The sequence below is a fragment of the Zea mays genome, chromosome 5, assembly GCF_902167145.1.
Source record: "Zea mays cultivar B73 chromosome 5, Zm-B73-REFERENCE-NAM-5.0, whole genome shotgun sequence".
Classification (NCBI taxonomy): domain Eukaryota; kingdom Viridiplantae; phylum Streptophyta; class Magnoliopsida; order Poales; family Poaceae; genus Zea; species Zea mays.
This window is the reverse complement of record NC_050100.1, coordinates 116,420,656-116,429,457: the sequence shown is the minus strand read 5'-3', so window position 1 is coordinate 116,429,457 and position 8,802 is coordinate 116,420,656.

Below are 8,802 nucleotides of genomic sequence, written 5' to 3'. Positions count from 1 at the left end.
CTTATGCTAAGTAACATGAATATCATTTTTTCATGCACGATTTTCCAAGTTTTGAGTGACCTGCAGTTCAAATTTGAATTTTCCGAAGAAATTCAAATAAACGAACTAAATCTACTAACGATTGAAACTATGTTATAATTGTCCACAAATGATACATGTAGGTCTACATAGTGTAGGAACATACCACAAAAAATTTGGGAGACAAAATAAAAAAAATGAAAATATACTTTGCCGAGTGTCAAGAGGTGACACTCAGCAAAGAGTGCTTTGCCGAGTGTCAAAAGGGTGACACTCGGCAAAGTATAATGACAGAATCTTTGCCGAGTGTCCCCCGGATGACACTCGGCAAAGACGCCTTTGCCGAGTGCCGCATCTAGGGCACTCAGCAAAGTGTATTTTAAAATTTTAAAAAAATCTTTGCCGAGTGCCAGATCGCGGGCACTCGGCAAAGACCGTTTACATACCACCAGTTAACCCTTTCTTCCTCACTCTCTCACACCGTCGCCGCCGCCGCGCCCTCGCCGCCCGGTTCGCCGCCGCCGCCGCCGCCGCGCCCCCCGCCCTCGACGCGCCCCGCCCGGCCGCGCCGCGCCGCCGAGCCACCGCCGAGCCCCCCCACCGCGCCGCCGCGCGCGCTGCTCCGGGGCCGCGCCCCTTGCCCTCGCCCTCGCCACGCCGGGGCCGCCCGCCGCGCCCGCCCGGTTCGCCGCCGTTGCCCTCCTCGCCGTGTCCCTCGCCGTCCGGTTCGCCGCCGTCGCGCCCTCCACGCCCTCGCAAGCTCGTCGTCGCGACCTCCACGCTGTCACGCCCGTTCGCCGTCGTGCACCGTCCACACCGAGCAACTAGGTATAAACTCATTTTGAGATTTTAGTTGCTAAATTTTGTCAAATAAATGTTTGATTGTTGTGAAATAGAGTTAGTTTTTTTTGTGTGTGATTGTGTATTGTGAAATAGAGTTAGGTTTTTAGTGGTCACTTTGCTTGCATTAGGTAAGTCTTTTAATTGCACAAAATATGTTTATGTGGTTATTTAGGCATTAATGTATATGTGTGGATATGTATATATGTGGATGTCAGCAATCATGCTGCTACTTATATTTACAGGCTTTGAAAACCTCCCCGTGCAGGGGAGGTGCTGCCGGATTTTTTTGTTGATAGGCTTTGGTTAAATATGTTATAGGATGGATGATCGTGAGTGGATGTACACGGGCCGTAGAGGAAGGAACGATGTCACCACTGAATGGATTAGAAAGACCGATGATTTTGTGGAACGGGCATATGGCGAAGCTGCTAAAGGAGCGAGTCTAGTCCCATGCCCGTGCAGCAAATGTGACAACCGGAAAAGAAAACCAAAGAAGACCATGGTAGAACATATTTGGAAGAATGGATTTACGCCGAGCTATACTTGGTGGATATTTCATGGTGAAGCGCATCGTACGAGAGAGGAGGTGCTGAGACAATGTGTCGAGGATTATGACGCGGATGCGGGGCTAGCGGATATGTTGAACGACTATCAGGAGGCACAGTACACGGGAGGATGTATGGATGACGAGCCAGAGCCGACTGCAAAGGCGTTCTACGACATGTTCGACACGGCACAGAAGCCCCTTCACGACCAGACAAAGGTTTCTCAACTGGATGCCATTGGGCGTGTAATGGCGTTCAAGTCGTAGTACAGCATGAGTAGAGACGCATTCGATGGCTTGTTGACAGTTATTGGGAGTCTGCTTCCGGATGATCACGTTCTGCCAAAGAGCATGTATGAGGCACGAAAACTACTTCGTGCACTCAAGATGACGTATGAGCAGATTCATGCTTGTCCGAAGGGCTGCGTGCTATTTAGGAAAGAATACACGGGGGCAAAGTACTGTCCCAAGTGTAATTTGTCTAGGGTTATGGAGGTAGACTCTGGTGATGGACAGAAGAGGCAGCTCGACATCCCCTTGACAATCCTACGACACCTTCCGTTCATACCGAGGATCCAGCGTCTGTACATGACAGAGGAATCCGCGAAACAGATGACATGGCACAAAAATGGAAAACGATACAATCCTGACAAGATGGTGCACGCATCAGATGGTGAAGCATGGAAACACTTTGATGACATTCACCGGGAGAAAGCCGAAGAGGCTCGTAATGTATGTGTTGCGTTGGCCACAGATGGGTTCAATCCCTATGGAATGAGCACTGCCCCGTACACATGTTGACCCGTGTTTGTTATCCCAATCAATCTCCCCCCTGGTGTGTGCTTTCAAAGGCAGAATATATTCGTGTCGTTGATAATTCCCGGACACCCGGGGAACAAAATGGGCGTGTACATGGAGCCTTTGATCGATGAATTAGTACGTGCCTGGGAGGAAGGGGTATGGACGTATGACCGAGCTACGAAGACAAACTTCAACAAAAGTCGGCCCAATCGGAAAACAACGTGTCCTGGAGTCTTTACGCTGGGCCTTGACAATGTCGATTATTTTGGACGAATTGAAGAAATATATGAGCTCAATTTTTATGGTTCCAAACCTCTTACTCCAGTGATATTCAAATGTCATTGGTTTGACCCTCAAGTGACGAGACGAACACATTCTAATCTTGGGATAGTCGAAATTCGACAAGATTCCACCTTAGCAGGAGACGATGTCTATATCGTGGCCCAACAGGCCACACAAGTGTATTATCTCCCATATGCGTGTCAAACAAAAGAACATCTTAAGGGTTGGGATGTTGTGTATAAGGTATCGCCGCACGGGAGGTTACCTGTTCCTAACGATGAAGATTACAACTTAGACCCGGACACATATGATGGAGAGTTCTTCCAAGAAGATGGGCTAGAAGGGCGATTTGAGATAGACTTAACTGAAGCTATCGGAATGGACGTAGATATTGAAATTGTTGTAGAAGAGGAGGATGATGAGGTGCAAAATGATAATGACTTAGTAATCCTTGAAGGCAATGATGAGGTTGCGTCTTCCGATGGTGTTGAGATTGAAATGCTTGATAGTGATGATGAGAGTTATGATCCGGCTAACCCCGACACATATGAAGATTATTTTTAATCGATGTAATGCTATATGACTTTTTATTTCACACCTGTTTTTAAATACATCTTTTTATATGTGCTTATTTGTTTACTCTTAATTGCAGGTTGTTGGACAAATATGGTGGGCGGTTTCCTGAGGAGGAGGAGGGGGAGGAGGAGTAGGACGGCAGACGATGCAGAGCAGGCAGCGCAGCAGGACGAGGCAGAGCAGGCAGCGCAGCAGCAGGCGGCGCCACAGGACGACGACGACCAGCAGCAGGACGACGACGACCAGCAGCAGGACGCCTCAGGTTCAGGCGGCTCTAGTTCGAGGAGCATCTATCTGCGAGGCCCCGCGAGTCTCCCGCCGCGTCCCATACTTCGGGACAGACGTCCGCTGATTCGACCGGAAGGGGAGAGGTATGTAACTTTATGTTCTTCATTCTTGTTCATATTATGTGTTCAAAATCATAATATAAACTAATACTTTTTATTTATCACTTGGACAGGTCTTGGACGGTTGTGGATTATGCTGGGGGTCATCGTCGCCCCCCCAACAACATCCTCGGCCTGCTGTGCAGGGAACACTTCCCTGGACTTGTGGAGTACGCCGGAGTGACGGGCCCAGCCTTCACCTTCGACCACTACGCCGTCGCCCCCGATGCAGTAGACCGGGACGACAGGGAATTCAATAACAAGGCGGAGCGGGTGAAGCAAGAGTTGTGGGTAAGTCTTAGTATAATGTAAAATATGTCGCATTCGTTGCAAATTCTTGAAATAATGTATGGATACATCGTTTTTGTATGCAGGATTTCTTCAGATGCGATGCTGGATACGAGGCTAGGGCGGATGTGGTGGCCACCACGAGCTGTAAGAAGCTCGTTGTGGACATGCACTATGAGGCCTGCATCCAGGCCATCATCACCTACCACGACTCCGTCCTTGGGGAGAAGGTGACCAAACCTCAAGCCCGAACCATGTCGTTGACCAGGGAGCAGTACCTGCAGGTAAAGTCATGCATGTTTGGTACCAGTACTCAATGCATGAATTTTATTTTATCTTCTGATATGCACTTTATGTGTTTACTTTGCAGGTGATTCCACATTGGTGCGCCGCACATCCTCTGTGCTGGGAGCAGATGGTGGATAGGTGGTGTTCGGCTGAGTGGGACGAGGCACACACAGCTAGCCGGGAACGACGTTTGATGATGCAAGGCCCCTCCCACCACCAAGGCAGCCGGAGCCTGGGCCAATATGCCGAAGCATGGGTACGCCACCTTTTTTATTTAGATATATAGCACTAAGTTAGATATTATTTCTAACTATCTCGTTGGTTTTCGTTGCAGTCGGCGTCACATGGTGGCAGGCCTTGCTCCACCTTCTCGGCCTATGCTATGGCCCATAAGGGTAAGGCGACGTCCGACGTCACCTACAACCCAGATGACGGGCCCGAGGCCTACACCAACCCCGCCGTCTACAGCCGCCTCCATGACTACACCGCCATGGCGCAGGAGGTCCATGGCCCAGACTATGATCCGAGCACCGAGCCGATCGACCCCGATGTGCTCATGAGGGTCGGAGGAGGCAAGAGACATGGGCGGTACTGGATTGCCGACGGGGCAATCGACTCATCCTCCACTCCCACTCTGTCTCAGGTGAGAGCAAGGAGCACGGGCTCGAGTCCAGCCATTCGACCTCGGCACGACAGCTCACAACATCGCATACAACAACTCGAGGTTAGTGCTTCTATAACTCATCCTTCCTTGAGTTATATACCTATTCTTTGAGTTACTATAACGTTGGCTTGTAATATTACAGACCCAACTAGAAGAAGAGAGGAGGGAACGTCACGAGATGGAGGCGAGGATGATGGCGGAGCGGGAGGCGGAGCGCCGGGCAGATCATCAGAGGATGGCAGAGATGTTCCAGTACATGCAGAGCCTTGGCGCCGCACAGGGCATCGCTCCACCACCTCCATTGTTCCCTCCAGTTGACCCTGCTCTCTTCCACACTCCTGTGAGTATCAAAATTGCAGTTAGATTTTTGTAATGCATCTGGTATAACACATGCAATCTCTTCTCTGTGCAGGGCCAATCTGGAGCGGCATTCAACAACCCTCCGGAAGGGTTCAACCCAACGCAGCCCCGGTCAAACCGCCCACCTCTATGAGTGTTGTGTTTTCATTGTTTTAGACTTCAGAACTTATGTATAATACTTATGTATGTGTTTGATACTTATGTGAGACCTTGCGACGTTTGAGACTTATGTTTGTGTTTGATACTTGTGTTGAACACTTATGTTTGTGATGGATATTTATGTTTGTGGTGACGGTTTTATGTTTGTGTTGGCTATTTATGTCTGTGATGATATCTGTGATGTATATATGTGATATATATGTGATATCTTCTGTTTGTGTGGATGGAATACAAAAAACAAATAAAAAAGGTATATACTGGTAACTTTGCCGAGTGTAACACTCGGCAAAGAGGCGCTTTGCCGAGTGTCAGGGTCATAACACTAGGCAAAGAGCACAAACCTGGGCACCGGCTTAGGTTCTTTGCCGAGTGTTATGTCGCTGGCACTCGGCAAAGAGGTCGGCAACTCGGCAAATAGGTCGGCTTTGCCGAGTGCCGCATAGAACACTCGGCAAAGAGCCTGACATGGGGACCCTCTCTGGCGGGCTCTTTGCCGAGTGCTGCATGGAAGACACTCGGCAAAGATATCTTCTTTGCCAAGTGTCACAGGGGACACTCGGCAAAGCCGCCGTCTCCGTCACCCGGCGCCGTAACGACCACTTTTCTTTGCCGAGTGCTCGCTGGCACTCGGCAAAGAGGTTTGCCGAGTGCCCGAGAAAAAGCACTCGGCAAAGAAGGCTTTGCCGATGCACTGTTTGCCGAGCCTTCTTTGCCGAGTGTAACACTCGGCAAAGCCTTTGCCGAGTGTTTTTAAGGCTTCGCCGAGTGCTTCAGGCACTCGGCGAAGCGATTGATTCCGGTAGTGGGAAGAGCTCCTCCACAAGGACCGCATGAAACCTCATATCTGGACTTTTCTGAAACACGTCCCCCACTCTTTGTTAAAGCTGAAGACCCTCTTGAAGCTGATGAGTGGATAAGGGTAATGGAGCAGAAGTTCGGATTAATCCGTTGCACAGAAACACAGAAGCCGTTGTTCGCTGCCCAACAACTGAGAGGCCCTGCCAGTACCTGGTGGGGAAATTTTGTAGCAATTCAACCAGCCGGACATCAGGTCACTTGGGATGAATTTAAGCTAGCATTCCGTGAACACTATATTCCAGAAGGAGTGCTTCACATGAAACACGAGGAATTTATTCGACTAAAACAAGGAGGGGATACTATGATGTAGTATCTTAACAAGTTTAATCATTTATCCCAATATGCGATTGACCAAGTAAACACTGACCTGAAGAAGAAGAATTGCTTCATGAGAGGACTCAACGACCGGCTCCAACGGAAAATGGCCACCTGCCAAGATCTTACTTACAACAGAGCTGTCAGCACGGCGCTGGCAGTAGAAGCCAAGAATACAGGCCAAGGAAAATCAAGGAGATTCGGAGGTGACAGGTCCAGTCAGGGACCTGAGAAGCGAACCAGGTTGGTAATCCGACCATTTAATCAGAATCATTCTTCGCCTCGTCCACCTTCGTATCCGTTCAAACAACCTGTTTTCATTCGTCCTACCACTGCCCCCACTTCTACAAATCAGCCGAGTGCCCCTGGTGCTCGTTTCCCCGCCCTCCGTAGTTCTTTAATTGGCTGCTTCAACTGTGGGAAGTCTGGTCATTTTATAAAAGACTGTCCATATCCGAGGCAGAATAAGTCCAACAATCAGCAGAACTCTAGGAGCTCAAATCAAGGAAAAGGGAACATGGCTAATAATTCAGCAGGCAAAACTGTCAAGAAGACTGGGCAAATTTATTATACTCAAGTGGCCACTACACCAGAAGGAGAGTCAGTAATGATGGGTACGTTCCTTGTGGCCAATCACCCAGCAGTCATTCTCTTTGATTCTGGTGCTTCGCATACATTCATAAGCAAGAAATTCATGGAAAAAATTGCATTCCTTGCACTGAATCAAGGGAAGGGTTTATTATCCATTCGCCCAGGGGACAAATATTTACTAAGGAAGTAGCCTTCCATGTGCCAGTAACATTGGCTGAACGGGATTTTCCCACTAACATGATTGTTTTGAAAGGCCAAGATATAGATGTAATTCTGGGCATGAATTGGTTAGCCCATAATAAAGCTATCCTCAACACTGACTTAAGGACTATCAAGTTGAGCCATGGCCATGAAGAGGTTCTCCTGTCCATCCCTGTAGCTATTCCAGCTAAACCAGTTGGACGGGTCTATGAAGCCATCATACCAGAAATCCAGGATATTCCGGTAGTATGTGAATTTCCGGATGTATTTACTAAAGATCTGTCTGGATTACCTCCAGAAAGGGATGTAGAGTTTGTGATTGAACTGAAGCCTGGTACAGCTCCTATTTCTAGAAGATCGTACCGGATGCCACCAAATGAATTGGCGGAGCTCAAGATGCAATTACAAGATTTGCTGGAGAAAGGATTCATTCGGCCCAGTTCATCACCTTGGGGATGTCCCGCAATCTTTGTCAAGAAGAAGGATCAAACACTTCGAATGTGCGTGGACTACAGACCCCTTAATGAGGTCACTATCAAAAACAAGTACCCTATTCCCCGGATCAATATCTTGTTCGATCAACTTACTGGAGCACAGATATTCTCCAAAATTGACCTCAGGTTGGGCTATCATCAGATCTGTATTCGACCCGAAGATATACCCAAGACCACATTTACTACACGGTATGGATTATTCGAATATCTGGTTATGTCCTTCGGCTTGACAAATGCTTCTGCCCACTTCACATATCTAATGAATTCGATGTTTATGCCCGAGTTGGATAAATTTGTGGTGGTCTTCATTGATGATATCTTAATCTATTCCAAGAATGAAGAGGAGCATGCTAAACATTTATGAGGTGTTTGGTTTGATGAATCACTCTATCCAAAATGAAGTGGTGCATCATGGGTCCATTCCTCAAATTTGGTGGGATGACTTCATTCCACATATTAGTACCAAACAACTAACTATAAGGAATGAGGTGATGATGGATTAACTCACTCCATTCCACAAACCAAACAAAAAAGTGAGGAGTGAGAAGATGATGAACTATATCATTCCTCAAACCAAACACTCCATTACGGATCGTATTAATGCGCTTAAGGGAACACCAATTATATGTGAAATTCAGCAAATGCGCATTTTGGTTGGAGGAAATCCAATTTTTGGGACATGTATTGTCTGCAAATGGGATTGTGGTTGATCCTAGCAAGGTCAAGGATATTCTAGAGTGGAAACCACCAACCACTGTACATCAAGTTCGAAGTTTCCTTGGACTGGCTGACTCTTACCACAGATTTATTCCGGATTTCTCCAAAATTGTGAAGCCAATCACAAGTCTACTGAAGAATGATACAAAATTTAACTGGTCCTCAAGATGCAATGAAGCCTTCGAGCAGCTGAAGGTATTATTGACCACTGCTCCTATATTGGCTCAACCGGACATCGAAAAGCCTTTTGATGTGTACTGTGACACATCAGGCAGTGGCCTTGGATGTGTCTTAATGCAAGAGAGCCGAGTTATAGCATATTCTTCAAGACAGTTGCACCGACATGAGGAACATTACCCAACTCATGACTTAGAATTAGCTGTTGTGGTTGATTCCCTTAAAATATGGCGTCATTAT